General features: G+C 33.7%; 1 long non-coding RNA gene across 1 annotated transcript; it reads right to left on the bottom strand.

Moving 5' to 3' along the window:
* Positions 1 to 3012: 3012 nt before the first annotated feature.
* On the bottom strand, positions 3013 to 4962 carry LOC128997872 (uncharacterized). Its single transcript, XR_008491161.1, has 3 exons — positions 4793 to 4962; positions 4120 to 4274; positions 3013 to 3191 (listed from the first exon to the last, which is right to left on the bottom strand). It is a non-coding gene; the product is annotated as an uncharacterized LOC128997872 (long non-coding RNA).
* Between the last annotated feature and the right edge of the window lie 14303 nt (positions 4963 to 19265).

The following is a 19265-nucleotide window of genomic DNA, read 5'->3' as shown; positions in this document are numbered from 1 at the left end:
GAAGACCCTCGATAACAAGTCACCCTTGATAACAAGGGTGATTTTCAAATCCCCTTGAAATTATTATACCCCTAATCACATGTTATTGCAAACCTCGATAAGAAGTCAACCTTGATAACAAGTCTTAATTTATGATCCCTATGAGAGTCTTGTTATAAAGGCTCTACTGTTGTAACAAAACACTATACAAAGAATGTGTATACGGCAGACCACGTCTCAGGCTCCCACATGTGGACTGGAGACAGTCTTCATTAGTAGTAACAAAACACTATTACAAAGAATGTGTATACGGCAGACCACGTCTCAGGCTCCCACATGTGGACTGGAGACAGTCTTCATTAGCAGTAACAAAACACTATTACAAAGAATGTGTATACGGCAGACCACGTCTCAGGCTCCCACATGTGGACTGGAGACAGTCTTCATTAGTAGTAACAAAACACTATTACAAAGAATGTGTATACGGCAGACCACGTCTCAGGCTCCCACATGTGGACTGGAGACAGTCTTCATTAGCAGTAACAAAACACTATTACAAAGAATGTGTATACGGCCGACCACGTCTCAGGTGACCAGTTTTCATTAGTAGTAACAAAACACTATACAAAGAATGGTTGCTCTAAGATGATTACGACTGCATTTTTTACTCTGATGGTTTATATCATCAATTCAATTTTTCCCTTGTATCAACTATAACACTACTATTTATGTAAAGAAACATTGACAGAATGCGTAAACTGAAGTAGATAAATTCTCTTTATTACTCTACAGTGTTTGTTTGCTATTAGTACTGAATGAGGTTATAGGCGCCAATTTTTCACTGGTTGTGCTAGTCAGAATAGCACAATTGCAATTTCAAAATATTGAAAAATTATGTGATGTACTTTTAAACATTAACATTGTGCGATCTAAGCCGCGCATTTGATTGCGTCAATCATACCCTACTGGTTAGGAAGTTGGAGAGTCATGGAGTAGGGGGCACTGTCCTCAAGACAATTGAGTCGTATCTTTCGGGTAGGCAGCAGGTGGTCTCCATTGAGGGGGCGATTTCAGCACCTCTAGATGTAGCTTATGGAGTCCCGCAAGGATCTGTCATTGGGCCACTTCTCTTCCTAGTCATGATTAATGACCTTGACAAGACTGGAAATGTTGTATTGTTTGCTGACGATACCACCCTTGTGTCACGAGGACTGCATGTTGATCAGTCTGTAGCGGGAGCGGAGTAACACTTACTAGAAGCTTCAAACTGGTTTGAGGCCAATGGCTTCCAGCTGAACCATACTAAAACACAGTCCCTTGTTTGCAATCTAGCCAAACGTGCTCCTCCGAATGATCCAGTGAAGTTGTTGGGATTCACACTCGACCAAAAACTAACCTGGAGTGACCATGTAGACCAAGTTTGCAGTAAACTATCGAGGGTATGCTGCCTGCTTCTAAAACTAAGATATGTGGTCACAAAGAAATACCTGCTGAGCGTGTATCACGCAATTTTTCATTGCCATGTGAGCTATGGTATTTTGCTGTGGGGACATGCACCCACGACCGAAGAAATATTGATCCTGCAAAAGAGAGCTCTGAGAATAATCACCTTCATATACTGAAGGTGATTAGATAGGTGATAGATACCTGCCGCCCGGCTATCTTCGCTAGCAACAGTGACTGCTAGAGACCAGCATATCTACCGGCAATAGGGAAGGGGAGTAATGAAGAGTTCAGTCAGCTCAGTGGTAACCATTGTTATTGTTTGTTATTTAAATCTGTCCGACGTTGTACTGAAATGTTAACGTTTTGCAGTTCGCACAAAAGAATACTTATATATTAGTTAGAACTCCTCCAAATATCATAATCACAATCGCGTATTTGACTCCTTAGGTTCGGATAAGAAGTGTTAACAGATTGAATGTCACACTGTTAAATCTTGATCAATGTTTTTGATTTAGTTTTTTCATCATTTGGCTTGAATAGATACATCTTTCAAATTTAATGGACCAATTATTTAATTATACAGTGTGATCTTGGTAAAGTAAAGGTCACATTTAGCACAAATTACCGCAGCAAAACTGAGATAAAGTCATGTCTTGTCTACTTAAACTAACTTAAAATTAATCTCGGCCCCCTCAAAAAAAATTCTATATCCGCCACTGTCCCCAGAGTATATGTATATCCGTGAACGCGATAACTTGAGTAATTTTTGTCTGATTTTGATGGAATTTGGTTTAAAGGTGTAAGGCTGGATAAAGTTGAACGAGTTCACGAACCAGCATAATTGGACCATGGGAACGGAGTTTTATGGGGTAAAAAAACGTTTTTCTCATTTTGGACACAAAATTTCCCAATTTCTCTCTAGACCTTTTAAAAGACCCTTAAAAAACAAATAATTTAGTATATCAAAGTGTTTTTGTACGGTTATTGGTAACGGAGAAAATTCAAAAAATTTTAAATTTCAAACTCGCATGTTATTCTTATGGAGAATATTGTAAAATGTTGTAGTTTGTTATTTTATGGATATATTTTGATCAAACTTGGCAAATTTATTTATTATATACCAATAAGCTATTAATATTTTACTAAAAAACACACTTAATTAGCTTCCTTGTAGCTTGTAGCTGCAAATCTAGGTACTTGCTAAACCTAATGTTATTTATAGATTTAATTGAAAATCAATTCAGACAAATGGAAATTCGCTTAGTCGGCAGGTTTTCTGCGGCGGAGGTATTTTTAGTTTTGGTATGCATACCATCATACCACAAAATTAACTACCAACCAACTTCAGAAAAAGCCTTTTATCTTTTAGTATGGTACATGGCCCTCATGTAGACTGTACCTTGGGTTGCTACCAAGTCTAACCTAAAGTAATTACATAACCTAATCAAAGAATTAAGAGGTTTAAAAAATCAAAATAAAACTAAATTTAAAAGCAATATATTAAAACATCATTTATCCTACTTATTTACAACATAATTTTAAAAAATCTACAGTTCCATTCATGACATAATGAACAGTTGACCCATCTTGCAAAATTTGTTATGTAATATATCAGCCATCTTCTTATTTGTAGTCTTTGTGTAGGTCTGCACAGTGGCAGGTCTCATCACATGTAGAGGCGCCGGTTACCTCTGCCGTCTTGAATGAACAATGCAGTGCAGGTACTGTACATGGTCCCACACACACTTTCGAAACAGCAACAGCACCTAGGAGACGATATAAGAAATTGAATATGCCTAAAGAATTACCCTTCTGAACTGGCCTAGAACCTAGAATGTTTTATTTTTATTTCTCCTAATATATGTTCAGGGGCCTGTTTAATAACAGCACTAATATAATCTGTAAAAATACGAACTAAAAGTACAACCATTAATTATATTATTTCAGAAATTGACAGGATCAATCAATAATATTTAAGTGTTTAAGAAAAAAATTCAAAATGATTGTTATTAATAAAAAAACTAGATGAATTTCACTGATAAAAATACAAATTATTAGCCAGCTGACTCATAAACCAACGTCTATAACAAACAATCCTTGTCAAGTTGGAGACAAATGAAATAGAGGAGTTTCATTTTTCAAATTAAATTATTAAAGGTCCATAAACATAAGAATAAACTAGAGTGTAGGAAGCTGGAGTTGAGTGTGACCATTGACTACTATGACCCCTATCCCTAACTATTAGTGTAATGATGTGCAAGTTTTACTGGCATTACCGAACCAGAATATTTATAAAAATGATTGTGTTGTATGATTACCTAAGCCTCTACAATTTTTCTTTCATAACAGATACTTGTGATCCATCATAAATGTTGGCACAATGAGTAACATGACACTGTTTACTTCAAAGCTGTATATTATTGTAGCTGGGTGAAGAAGTTACAATGCTCGCATTTATTCCAAAATGTTACTGTATTAGTTCCTAGTTTGATCTGATTCAAAACCAATTTTATCAGCAGGGCTATTCATCGGTGATGCTAAGCAGAAGGTTGGCGTTAACAATACCAAGGTTTGGGCAGTTTCCTTACAAAAAAACTGTGAAAAAATTGTCAAGGACATATACATACACAAAATAAACAAAAAACAAAATAAGTGTGACCGTAGAAGCTTTAAATTTTGTGCAAAAGAACTTACTTCCTGTCGTGGAGGGGTGGCCAGTGATATGCTGGAGAGCCATGACCTGTAGCAGTGAGAATGACCTGGCCTGGACCCTTAATTGCCTTGCTGAGCAGCTGACTACAACCACAACTCTGCTAACAGGACGGCTGTCACATGTGCACAGTGCAAGCCTGGGGTAGACAGAAAGTCATCATTTTTCATTAAAAACAACGATTATTATAATGCATTGAATATAAATTTAAACAAATATAAGTTACAGAGCCAATAGCAGAGTTTATTAAAATGTTTCAGTGTTAAGTTTTTTTGTGCAACCCTGGAGGATCCCAAGGTTCATTGTACCAATTGATATAACTGCTTCAAAACTAAGAACATGAAATACCCCAACAAACTTTTGTATGGAGCCCAAAATAAAACTTCACAGCCATGCAGCCTCTAGATTGAAATAATTTTTGAAATCCATTTTAAGTTTCCTTGGTAACTTTACTATAGGTCGGCCGCTTAGAAAACGACCTCCTCCAGCATTGGTTTAGCATTAGCGCGCAGGTCGTTTTCTAAGCGGCCGAACTATAGTTAGTCTACGATCATAACTATCAAGGCTTATAGTATCACAGTTCACAGCTTGATGGCAAAAAGTTTAAAATAAAAACTGATTTATATGGCTTGGTATCTGAGTAGATATCGTTCTCACCTAATAATAAGAAGGTTACCAGTTTGACTTAGAGAAAATTTCAAGAGAACACTTGATAATACAAGCTAAATGAACAACAGTTATTCTCCAGAGGTAGTTCCATGACCATAGACGTGCCGTGCAAGACTTTCATGTTCACTATCATTTATTTCTGATGGCCCATCAAGATCTGGTTCAGTAATAGACCTACTGGTCATGTTGATCAATGTTCATCCGCAAGAGTCTCACTATAGCTTATTTTATAAACCTATCTTCAAAAGATATTTCAGTCAGTGTTCTCAGATATGTCTAGGGTTACATTACATGATTGGTTTAGTAGTCAAGTCTGTATAGTATAGGCTAAGTAAGACCTGTTTCACAAGGTGTCTCTTCACATGGGCAAGTCTGAAAGCATGGGCAACCCCCTGGCAAAAAATAGGATATTAATTTAATACCTGGAATGTTCTGTAATCACAACTTGTATTAATTAGAAATTTATAAAAGTACCTTTGACAAGAGTCATTTCTAAAAATTTATTTTAGATTGATGTTTAAATCAAATAATTAGTTGACTCACATAGTGCCATTCATAAACAAGGGACTCCCTATTTTGTTGACCCGGGTCAACAAATTCAATACATTTAGCAAAATAACCACTAAGAATGTAGATATTTACATGAAACTTGGAACGAAGGTATGCGAACATGTATTCTGCACGTATGTAGAATTTAGTAACGATTAAACAATATTTACCTATTTTATTAACAAAAAAAGGTACTTAGAATGTATATATTTACATTAAACTTGGAACAAAGATTTATCAACATGTATTCTACATGTAAGTATGTAAAATTTGGTAACGATAAAAAATATTTACCTATTCTATTAACAAAAGACTGCCGTAAATAGCTAATTTTATTTTGTTGGCCCTGGTCAATCGCCAAGAAAAGGTACTTAGAAAGTAGATATTTATAAGAAACTTGAAACGAAGGTTTATCAACATATTCTACACGTATGTAAAATTTGGTAACGACAAACAAATAATTTAATAATTTATTATTAAAAAACCGCCGTAAATATCCTAGCTTATATTATCTTGTTGACCCCGGTCAACAAAATCGTAAGTAATATTTGGTAACAATTGAAAAAATATGGTTTTTTTTTATAATAAAATATGTAAATTTTTTTTATCATTACCAAATTTTACATACGTGTTGATATACCTCCCTTCTAAGTTGCGTGTAAATATGCACATTCCGTTCCAAGTGGTTATTTTTGCTAAATGTATTGAACTTGTTGAACCAGGTCAACAAAATAGTAAGTTCCCCTTTAACAACACTATTCAAAAAACAAAACATTACTTTCTTAGTTGGACACTATTTTTAACTAAGATAAAATTTTAAGTTCAATGTTTTTCTCTACAGAATGTCAAAACTGAAACACTTTTAAACTGATTTAAAAATTAAATCTGGTTTAAAAAAACATAACCTCAAGACTCAAACAGGCGCACAACACAACGACAACAGTCAGTTCTCAGTTCGTCTATTCACCGCCAGGTAGTAGTACCGAGTTCCTCAAGTCACCGAGAGATGGCCCTGGAATCGACTCCCTCTAAAACCTTAGTACTTGTAAATGTTTTTAAATAATTTTAATTGTATAAAAGTTGACAAACAAACCTGACTTAAAATTTAAGTAGTTCAAGCTACCCTTTCAAAGAATAATATAATTATTTTTCGATTTTAATTAATGTTAGTTAGTTAAACAGCTTCTGTATACGCTCGTTCTCACAGTGATTTTCGAAGAGCTGTAAGACTACCTCAAATTGTCTTGCCATGTTTCATTACAATTTTACATTTCAACAACTTTAAGATTATTTGGGAAGCCGAGATTCGTGTCTCCTTATGGGACCGAAAATTGGCTTATAACACGGTATAAATCAAGCGCTGACAGTGACAAGCGACGGCCATTTAACTCTAGTGTGCTATTGCTTTTTCTAATCTATGTTAATTTAATTAGGCGATAGAACATAATATAGGACATAAGTTAGTTTATGAAAGGGAGGATGTTGATGTTAGGATCTCTAAATAAAGTTGTTAGAAATTCTCCTTAGCTGTTAATAAAATAAATAGCCATTAAATAAATCATCGTTAAGAAGGACCTCGTCGAGTTATACAAGGCAGTAAAGATTGCTGACACAGTTTTTAAATTTGTATAATGATAAAAGTTATTATAGCTGATTCCTTACAAAAATAATCTACATAGTTATTCGAAGAGACTACCTACTGTATAATATTATTCCCAGTAGCTTGATTAACTATACAACAAGACCAAGAACTCAAATCCTAAATTGTTTTTTAATGTGAAGACTGAAAATAGCGTTATGACAGTCTTGCTAGAATTGAGTGCTATTGTTTCAGCTTATAAATCTGGTTATGCCAGCATTACTATAAAATGAACTAACTCAAGAGCCTCATCTCTTAGGCTAACGGGCATTAGTGTACAATTACAAAAAATATAAACAACAAAACAATTGTGTACACTTTAGGTTATGTTTACAGAACGAGGAAGCCTCTCAAGTGCATATTTAACTACTTTGCATGATGCTTGATCTTTTAGTGTTTCGACGCTAACTTCTTCAAAGGAAATCAATGGTGTTGACAAGTAAGTGAATAGGCATCTAATTGATCTTCTACATAACTAACAGCACTATAGGTAGTCTAGATAATGCATCTGCTTGAGGAATAAAGTACCCCTTTTGATTTGAGTATAATGCTACAGTATTAATGTTGTACTGATATGCTGACGAAAAATGGTTGCCCAACGTATTAATTTACTTAAGTGACGGAATTCTTTTTGTTTCACCGAACAGACTCTCGTGGCAAATGATCACTGTAAATAGTGAATTTCCTCCCCCATAAGTTTATGAAACTCGCGAAGTCCAAAAATTACACACAACACTTCCTTTTCAAGTTGGGAATAATTCCTTTTGTGCTTGGTTAATGGTAGCTGACTCTCAAAGGCAATGGGACATTCTTTTCCATTAATTATTTGACTAAGGTCGGTCCCTACCCCAAAAGAACTGGAGTCAACTGATATTAGTTCTTTGCTAGGATCATACAAAGTTAACAGTAGCCTCACTTACAGCGGTTTTACATTTTGCAAACACTAAAGCTCATTCAGACGACCAATTCCACTGTCCATCTTTTCTCATTAACTTATGCAAATAAGGCTCTAATAGGTCCGGACACATGTGACCAAAGTGTCTATTAATAGTGTTGGTTTGGTGGTTGATATGCAAGATGGAAGGTTGTTAATGAACTTTACTCTCGCCTTATTGGTAATATTCTAGATCGCATGGTAAGACCTCTACCCTGGACCGATTTACTTAATATTTTCTTGAATATGTACTGAAAACTCGTTCAAGTTAACGTAGGTTTACACGTTTGTACACAATTTCACTACCATTCGATTATTTATTTATACTCAGGCAAGGCCGCACTAGATATATCTAGTATATCTAGTGCGGCCATGCCTCAGGTGATTGAGGTAAAGGGTTGAAAAATGTCCCGAGAGTGATAATTATTTTCATATGTAATAAAGATAGAGCTACAAAATTTGATAGGTCTACGAAATTACTGGGCATAAAAGTAGCGTTAACACATTTCAGCAAATATACACTATACCAACTTTAACCCCCCCCCCCCCCGTGCCGCGTAGGAGTGAGAAGAAAATCTTATATAAGCGTAGGTTGAAATCAAACTCAATTTCTATACAGGGTGTTTCACGGGAACCCTGACAAACTTTGGGAAATGGTTCCTTGGATCAAAACTATAAAAAAATGTCCTAAGCATATGTCCTAAACTCACTTGTTTTCTTTTTATACGTAAAAATAGGTTTTTTTTAGATTTTCAGTGTGTATCTGTTTAACATTTTGACCTCTAGATTGTACCGATGGTAGTTAGTTTTTATTTGAAATAACAAAACAAAATCAATATTATTTAATCATTGGCTAGATTAAGATTAAGAAAGAGTGTCTGGCAGTTTAGAAGTTTTAGTTTTGTAGGGTTGGTAGTGGTTAGTGATAACCAGGTTCAACTTTGTCAGTTTTAAGTTCACTGGAAATATGGTCATCTAAGTTGTGGTTGCTGTAGAAAATTGTAAGTAGTTTTAATATTGTTTAGTAATAAGATTTTAGCTGATTTATTGTATATAGCTTTGTAGAAATCACTTTTGGAAAAAGATGAAAAGGAATGAATAGTTTTCAAATCAATTTTAATGCATTTCACAAGAAAAGAAAACAAGTAAAGTTTATACAGACCTGTTGAGTTTTGTTCTAGGAGAAGCACATTTTCACAAGGAGTTGTAAGGATCTTAAATCCACTTTTAATTATTAGAATTTATAGAGAATAGTTTTTATTGGGTTTGTGTGATGTTTTCAGACAGAAATCAACCACTTCTTGGTACTACCACTTCTTGTTCACCTTCTTATGATTGGTCCAGTAGCTTTTGCACCACTTCTAGTTGCTTTGCATGGTATCTGCTAGTGCCAGTTCTGACCATTAAACCAGTGTCTCTGATTAAAGTAAGATCTTTCCACTATTTTATTATTTAGTATAATTTTTGGAAGTAACAACTGCATATTTAATTTCATTTGGAAAGTGTATTTTGAGAAATTTGACATCCATAAAATAAATGTATCTTTGGCCTACTTTGTCTTTTAATTTATCTCACTTCTACTACCAGCTTAAATTAGATTCATCCTAAATTAAAGTATACTACCTAATTGGCTACAAGGTAGGGGTATACAAGTGCGCAACTCTGCTAATGAATCATTTAAAATTAGAAGCTGGTAAAAGTGAGAAATACATAGGCCTACATGATTATTGAGGATTATGCCTATGTTAGAAGAACTACAGCAAATAAGTAGAGGCTGAAAAATTTTCAACATGTCAAAATACAATTTAAATTATCTAAACAAAGAAGAACTTCTGTACGAGATAAGAATAAGAGGGGAAGAAACGAGTGATAGTGATGTAGACTCTTTAAGAAAAACTTTAAGATCTTGTATTAACCAGAATACCGATTTAACAAATTTAAAAGGTTCATACACTTTATCTGGGGAAATAACTATAATTGGGGAAAAGTGTGAACAAATTGATTCTCTAATTGAACAGTGTAGGGAAAATGTGACTAAACTCAAAATAGCTAAAATCAAGGCTAAACTAGTGCATGTACAAAACCGGACTACTAATCTATTACAATGTAAGCTGGATCCAGATAAGAAAGTTAGTTTAGACAAATTAAATCAGCAAATCTTAAATAGTTTTGAGCAATTTAAAACAATGCATACCTTCTCAGACCAGGAAATGGGGGATTTTGAAGAGGAGCTGAATAACTCTATAGTTGAGCATGAAATAATTGGGGACAAATTAAACCAGTCTAAATCTGTAGTTCCACCAACTGAAAACTTCACTTCATCAACGCCTCAAAAAGTAGAAATGGATTGTTTTCAACAAAATGTGCCGGGTCAAGTCATAAATAATCAACCAAACTCATGTACAGTTGTAAATAGTAGCCTAAGTCCTAGTAGCCTTTTTACAAGGTTGTCAAACCCATTGGAAATTTATTTAAAAAATTTTCCTGTGTGTAATGGTTTAGAAACAAACACATTGTTGCAGTTTTTGAGAAACCTAGTTACTGTCCGAAATGAAACTTCTTTATCTGAGCAAGATTTGTATGAGATTCTACCAATTTATTCTACAGCACCATTAGTGAATAAAATATTAGAATTCAAGAGGGAATCAAAATCAATTGATTTGTTGCATGCTAATATAATCACCACATTTTTGCCAATCACCTTAAGGGAAAAGCTGAAACAAGATTTAATTTTTCGACCTCAAAAACACCTTGAACCTTTGTCTATATATGTGCATGAAATAAAAATAAACCACCAGGTATTAAAGTGTGATTTAACTGAGAGTCAACTTGTTAGTTTTATTAAGAATGGAATACATCCTGATTTGCGCAACAAACTAATATTTGAGAAGAACCCTGAAACATTTTTAGACTTAGATCATCTTTGTATAAGTTTAAATAATGTAACATACAATGATTACCTCAGAAATCAAGGTTTTCCAGTTAGTAATAGTAGTGTTAGCAAGCCTTATCTATCAACTGATGATAAGCCTAGGATGGATAAACCTAACCCAGGAGTTCAACGACCTAAAAGTCACTACTCAAATCGTAACAATGAGAGGCCTGTTTGTTTCAAATGTCAAAGAGTAGGCCATATTGCTCGTAATTGTTACAGACCAGATCCAAAAAACTAGTTAAGCCAGGAAAAACACGTAGCCTAGACTACAAATCTGTTTTTCCGGACGGCAAGAAAGAATTCGGAAATAATAAACCTGTATATAGTTCTCATAGTCCCAATTTTAAGTCTGAACTCAGAAGAGTTGTTAAGGATTTTAATAAAATAAATTCACCTGGATTAAAGAAAGTAAAAGCTAAAACTGTAACACATTTACCCTGTATTTCTGTGGATTTAGGAAACAAATTAAGTGTGGGAGCTTTGTTAGACACTGGAGCTAGTCAAAACTTTATAAGCTTGGATTTATACAACAGATTATTGGGAAATAAATTAATTATGAGTGAAAATACTTGGCAGGGAACCATAGTTGCTGCAAACAATGAACCTTTGAACATAAATAAGCAATGTGAAACTTTGATTAAGATAAAATCATTTACCTGGAAACAAACATTTTTAGTGGTTGAGTTAAAATATTTTGACATGATTTTAGGATACCCTTTTATGTGTGCAAGCAAGTTAAACCTAAATATGGATCGACAAATGGGTTATTTTACATTTAAACCTGAAGATGAAATTAAGTTAATTCCAAGTACAAACCTGAGTGAATTAAGCTTAAGTAGTATTAAAGTAGGAGATGTTGAAATGTGTGAAGAAGCTGAGAAGTTAATTAAGAATTTTCCTACTGTTTTTACGGATAAGATAGGATCAGCACTTGATTTGGAAATTGAGCTTAAAGTGACGGATGATAAACCTGTTAGTATCCGCCCTTATTTTTTAAGTCCACCCAAAGTAGAGAAGATGAAAGCTATAATTGATGACTGGATAAAACAAGATGTCGCGGAAGTTTCCACTAGTCCATATAGCGCCCCTGCATTTTTGACTCAAGATGACAGACTTGTAATTAACTACTCTGAACTCAATAAGAAGTTAATCAATGTAGATTACCCGCTAGGAGATATGCAGAATATGTATCAGCATCTAAAAGGAGCTAGATATTTTACAGTCATAGATTTAAACAAAGCATTTTTACAATGTCCCATAGCTTTAGAATCCAGAGATTTAACATCTTTTAGTACAATTTTTGGTAAATTTCGTATGAAGAGAATTCCATTTGGATTGAAAATAGGCAGTAGCGTACTATCACATTATTTGGACAAAATATTTAATGACATCAAATTTCAGTATATGATTAACTTTTGTGATGATATTGTTGTATATAGCCCTGATAAGAGAAACCATATTGAGCATGTTACAGAAGTGATTAAGAGATTAGCACAACACGGACTTACAGTAAATCCACAAAAAGTCAAATTCTTTTGTAAGGAAATAAGTTTTTTAGGACATATTATTAAACAAGATAGCATTACTATAGATCCCGAGCGAACTAGTTCATTAATGAAATTTCCTGCTCCAAAAACTGTGAGGCAAGTGCGACAGTTTATAGGAATGTGTGGTTATTGGTCTCGATATATTCCAAAGTATGCTGAGATATGTTTACCTCTGTTTGCGCTGAAAAAGAAAGGTGTAAAATTTAAGTGGAATGAGGAGTGTCAAAATGCATTTGAAACCTTAAAGAGTAAGATAGCAAATCCGCCTATACTACAAATGGCCGATTTTTCTAAAGAATTTGAATTGCATACCGACGCAAGCGACCTAGCAGCTGCTGGTGTTTTATTGCAAAGAAATGAGGAGGGGAATAAAATGCCTATTGCTTACTATTCGAAGAAATTCACACCTACTGAGATGCGTTATAGCACTTACGAAAAGGAAGCTTATAGTGTAATATTGTGTGTAGAGAAATGGCATCAATTCTTGGAAGTAAGAAGTTTTAAATTAGTTACTGATGGTCAAGGTCTTAGTTTCATGCTCAAATCTCGAAAAAGCCGTGGAAGATTGTCTAGATGGTTTGAAAGGTTGTTTAGTCTTCCATTCACAGTTGAACATGTAAAAGGTTCGGAGAATATAATAGCTGATGCGTTATCACGTATGTTTAGTGGAGAGAAAGAGAGTGAGACGGAAATTCACGAAACTAATCTGTTAAGCAATATCAACAATGAAGTCTATTTTTGTAATGTGTTAAATGAAATACCATTGGATCTTAAGGACATTAAAGTACATCAAGAGAGCGATGAAGAGTGTAAGAAAATCATTGAAAGCATCAAGAATAAGACTAATAATGAAAATTATACGCTGAAAAATGAAGTTTTATTGTTTAAAAAGAAGATTTTTTTGCCCAAGAAACTGTTTAGTGCAATATTCGCATTCTATCACAACTCATTAATTGGTGGTCATATGGGAATTTTTAGGACTCAAAGTAAAGTAAATGAAAGTTTTCACCATCCTGAATTAAATGAATTCGTAAAAGGTAAAGTCCGTGAATGTAAGATCTGTCTGATGTCTAAGACGGAACAACGTAAGTTTGAAGGTCGACTGATATCTGTTCCTGTAACTCAAGCTCTAAACACTGTGTTTATTGACCTAGCTGGACCATTTCCCCGATCAAATAAACTCAATCAGTACATTTTAATTGTGGTCGATGCATTTACCCGTTTTGTATGGTTGTACCCTCTGAAGGATTGCAAGACAAAATTCATCATAGAAAAATTGAAGATAATTTTTGATAGTTTCTCAGTACCCCGAATACTTGTGTCTGATAAATGCCAGTTATTTTATGTCCAAGGAATTTAAGAAATTCATGTTCAATAACTATGTGGAACACAGAAAGCTAGCTGCGTACAGAGCAAACGGAAATTTGTCGGAACGATATTTGAGGGAGACTAATAATGCTTTACGGAGTTTTTATGGTAATCAACATGATAAATGGGATTCAAATCTGGGACTGATTGCCACAAGTTTGAATACTGCTGTAAATAGTTCGACTAAATCAACTGCTTTTGGTTTAATGTTTGCCCATCCTTGTAACAATGCACTGACAAACTTATGGAATGTTAATGACATTATTTCGGAGAAGTTAACTCCTGATCAAAGGAGGGAAAATTTGGAGAAAGCCATAAATAACGTCAGAAGAAGCATTGCCAGAAATCAAAGAAGGGAGAGATATAGCTATCCTCGGAGAAACCATCCATTTAAGTTGAATATGAAAGTGTACATCAAGACACATTATTTAAGTAATGCAGCGAATAAATTCAGCAAGAAGTTAGCACCTAGATACGTTGGACCTTACGTAATACGCTATTTTCTGAGTGATTCAACAGTACTAGTACAAAATCCTAGCAAGTTAGAAGACGTGAAGAAAATTCATATAATTGATTTAAAGAAGAGTTAAGTAGTGAAGAGGACCAAAAGTAACCAATGTATTGATGGAAGAGGAAATGTGAAAAATGGAATTAAATGGAAGATTACGGAAGACTGAAGCTAAATTGGTCTTTATGAAATGTCTGTAAAGTAGAAGTTAGATTTGTTTAGTTGAAATGTTAATTAGTTAAGGGATTTTAGCAAGCTAAGAGGGAATTTGAAATTTTGTAAATTAGTACTGTGGGAGTTGTTTTAGGTTCTTAAGAATTTTTCAAAGTTTTAAAGTGTTTTTAGTAAGAGAGTGTATAAATGTGTATGTATTGGTGAATGTGTGAGTATTTGTGGCAGCAAAAGGTAGTATGAATCTGTATGAATCTAAAATGGAGTCTGAACGTAGTGTATGAGTGGGATTTTTACTAAATGGACGCACAAGAACATTTTGATTAATTTTGCACTTATAAACAGGGAAAATAACACAGAACACAAAACACTTCACACGAAACACACGAGGGAACATAAAAACAGGGAATATAACACACTGGGATAAATAAATTAAGGGAAAACTAAAGAAAAACACAGCACACGCAAACGACATAACTAAACTAAACTGGAGAAGTGAAAGTTATTTGTCTTGTCTGGAGTTGATGTTGGGAGGGGTCAGTGAACTGTGAGCGGATGTGAAGAGTTCAAAAGAGATTTAAATAGGCTTGTTTAAGATCGCTTAAGTAATTGGGGTTTTAAAGAAAGGTTTTATTTTAAGGTATAATTTTTGTAAATAGGATTGATAATATTTGAATTGTCCTAGGAAAATGAAATGGTTCAAAATGAAAAATTGTGTAAATAGAAGTTGTTGTTTTGAGTAGAAGGTTCTGTAAGGTGCTGTAAACATGTGGAGGCTATTTGAACTAGGAGTTAGTGGTTGTAGAATTTGTTGATAGGTAGCGCTAGTTGAAATGTCAAACGGAGATAGGGTTTTATGAGTTGTTTTGAAAGGTTTGTTTATGTTCTTTTGTAGAGTTGTTGTTTTAAAAGGAGATGTAAATATTAATTTTGAGAAAGAGAGTGTATAATTTTGTTTATGTAATTTCAAGTTAAGGAGGGGAAATTCTGTACCGATGGTAGTTAGTTTTTATTTGAAATAACAAAACAAAATCAATATTATTTAATCATTGGCTAGATTAAGATTAAGAAAGAGTGTCTGGCAGTTTAGAAGTTTTAGTTTTGTAGGGTTGGTAGTGGTTAGTGATAACCAGGTTCAACTTTGTCAGTTTTAAGTTCACTGGAAATATGGTCATCTAAGTTGTGGTTGCTGTAGAAAATTGTAAGTAGTTTTAATATTGTTTAGTAATAAGATTTTAGCTGATTTATTGTATATAGCTTTGTAGAAATCACTTTTGGAAAAAGATGAAAAGGAATGAATAGTTTTCAAATCAATTTTAATGCATTTCACAAGAAAAGAAAACAAGTAAAGTTTATACAGACCTGTTGAGTTTTGTTCTAGGAGAAGCACATTTTCACAAGGAGTTGTAAGGATCTTAAATCCACTTTTAATTATTAGAATTTATAGAGAATAGTTTTTATTGGGTTTGTGTGATGTTTTCAGACAGAAATCAACCACTTCTTGGTACTACCACTTCTTGTTCACCTTCTTATGATTGGTCCAGTAGCTTTTGCACCACTTCTAGTTGCTTTGCATGGTATCTGCTAGTGCCAGTTCTGACCATTAAACCAGTGTCTCTGATTAAAGTAAGATCTTTCCACTATTTTATTATTTAGTATAATTTTTGGAAGTAACAACTGCATATTTAATTTCATTTGGAAAGTGTATTTTGAGAAATTTGACATCCATAAAATAAATGTATCTTTGGCCTACTTTGTCTTTTAATTTATCTCACTTCTACTACCAGCTTAAATTAGATTCATCCTAAATTAAAGTATACTACCTAATTGGCTACAAGGTAGGGGTATAAGATTGAAAAATTGATGAGATATTTTGATAAAATTTGCATTGATAGATAGAATATTAAATTTCAAAGAGATTTCATTACTATTTTGGGCAAACATGTTGGTTATGACTGATAAAAATAAGTTTAAAAATAAAATATTTTCAAAAAATCTAGATTAAAAATTATTTTTCGTTTTTGATAGCTCTTCGTGTAGTAACCATTCAAGCTTTTGGCTTGAACTTTACCAAAAGTTGTAGAATTTAACGGAGAACAAGGAAATGTGAATTTATATATACCTTTTATTGGGATTATTTTTGTCAAAATCAAAAAATATTGTAAAATATCACAAATTAATTAAAATAAGCGAAATAAACAAAATTGTATATTTAGCTTATTTTTAAACACATCCTAATAAAAGTTGGTATATGGCTTCTTCTAGTTGAGGAGTATTGCATAATGGCCTAAAATTTCCTCTTTTTCATTTTTAATGATAGAAAACAAGCATACCCACTTTCCTGTGTTAACCTTATGGGGGAAAAATAAAATACGATAGCTGGCATATTTCTGAAGACATCCTATTACAACTTGGAATATCCCTTCTTTTAGTATAGTACTATACTGACTACATGATAATGGCCTAAAATATCCGCTAGATCAACGCAAGAAAGGTTACAGTATGAATGGCAACTAAAATAAAAACATTATTTGTCTAGTTTAAAAAAAATCAAATATTGGCTTTAAAAAGATTTTTTACCACAGTCAATATTTCTGCACATAAAGTAGTAATGGTATCTCTAAAAATTTAATATTCTATCTAATCACAAATACTTTTGAAATATTATATCAATTTTAGGTCAAAACGTCTATTAGACAAACAATAGTTGGAAAAACTAATTCTTAATTCCTAAAGGATGGGAGTAAGCAGGCTTCGTGCAACAGAAATGTAAAAACTAGAGATTTTTGGCCATAATCATGTCGTACTCAACTAAAAGAAGGGATATACCAAGTTTTAATAAGATGTGTTCAAAAATGTGCGAACTATCGTATTTTATTTTCCCCCCAAGGTTAACGTAGGGTAGGAAAGTGGGTACGCTTGTTTTCTATAATTAAAAATGAAAAAGAAGGAGATTTTAGGCCATTATGCAATACTTCTCAACTAGGAGAACCTATATACCAACTTTTATTAGGATGTGCTTAAAAATAAGCTAAATATACTGTTTTGTTTATGTCACTTAATTAATTAATTTTTGATATTCTACAATATTTTTGATTTTGACAAAAATAATCCCATTAAAAGGTATACATAAATACACATTTCCTTGTTCTCCATTAAATTCTACAACTTTTGATAAAGTTGCAAGCCAAAAGCTTGAATGGGGACTACATGAAGAGCTGTCAAAACAAAAAATAAATTTTTAATCTAGGCTAGATTTTTTTCAAAAATATTTGATTTTTAAACATATTTGTATCAGTCATAACCAACTTGTTTTCTCAAAATAGTAATGGAATCTCTTTGAAATTTAATATTCTATCTATCAATGCAAATCTTTTCAAAATTTCTCGCCTATTTTTCAATCTAGAGGTCAATGTTCAACAGATACACTGAAAATCTAAAAAATCTATTTTCACGTATAAAAAGAAAACGAGTGAGTTTAGGACATATGCTTATAGGACATTTTTTTTATAGTTTTGATCCAAGGAACCATTTCCCGATGTTTGTCAGGGTTCCCGTGAAACATCCTGTATAGTATAATCATAGAAAAAAACATACTCCCTTAGTAGATTTGTCATCCTTGGATCATCCAATGACATTTTATTGTTAATTCCGCTCGGTGCACTGTGTGAGTCATGTGTTTTGTTTACAATTTGTTTCTTGTTATTTCAGTAATTTAAAATATCGTCTAACCAAATAAAACGATCCAATCATAAACAACAACTCGCCCCCGTAGTAATATATAACGAAAGTAAAGCATAAACCATGAAATTAACCCTAAAATAATAGGAACAAAATTTTGTTGACACTAGTGATCATTGTCACCAACATGAACTAAATGTTGTTCAAAGGTTTATTGCGGACATTTTCCATCACTAAATGAACATGAACTAAATGCTTCATATTTAGGAGGAAGGCAACAGTTGGTTTCCATATCTAATGTTGATGGAGCTGGTTATCTGAGACAAAGTGCTTCTCAAAAATTCTTGATCAAGAGAGGAGTGCCCCAAGGGTCCGTCCTGGGGCCAACACTGTTCCTTATTTTCATTAGCCTTCCTAAGTGTGTCAGCTCGTCAAAGACTTGCATATTTGCCGATGATACGTCCCTTACCCTTTCCAGCCCATCTATGGAATCATTGGAGCTAACGGCATTTCTAGAATCGAACAGTCTTCTGCAATGGTGCTATGAAAACCAGCTGATTTTGAACGCGGAAAAAACTCAAATGTTAAACTTCCACATGTCTAATAGGTCTTCGTCAGCAAAAAACAGCTGTGGCCTTAATGTTCTTCTAGAAGATAAAGTAGTGACCTCGTCCCAGAGTGTAAAGTTTCTTGGTGTGATACTGGACGAAAATCTGAAATTTCACCATCATATTAAAAGTGTAACCAGTAAAGTTTCCACTGGGATTTTTGTTCTACGAACTCTGAAACAAAAGGCTGGTAATGAGGTGCCTCTGTCCGCATACTATGGCATAGTTTTCCCATATCTATCATATGCTGTATCCGTCTGGGGAAGTGAAAACCAAAGAACTTTGCTATTGTTTCGTCTCCAAAAAAAGACCCTAAGAGTAATCTTCTCCCTTAAAAAAAAACAATAGTGTAGAGAAATCTTTAGGCAGTACAACATTCTAACATTTCCTTCTTTGTACATATTGGAGACACTGTCGTTAGTTAAAAAGAATCTCGAGATGTTTGATGTTGCTTCCTGTCACAGTTAATCACTCCGAAATACTCACAACATTCCCATCCCCAAACACTCCACTTCATTCTT

The sequence above is a fragment of the Macrosteles quadrilineatus genome, unplaced genomic scaffold, assembly GCF_028750875.1.
Source record: "Macrosteles quadrilineatus isolate MER2022 unplaced genomic scaffold, UCM_ALF_1.0 Scaffold_7__1_contigs__length_78375512, whole genome shotgun sequence".
Taxonomy (NCBI): domain Eukaryota; kingdom Metazoa; phylum Arthropoda; class Insecta; order Hemiptera; family Cicadellidae; genus Macrosteles; species Macrosteles quadrilineatus.
The sequence above is the reverse complement of the archived record's forward strand: the minus strand, read 5'-3'. Positions and strand labels throughout refer to the sequence as shown.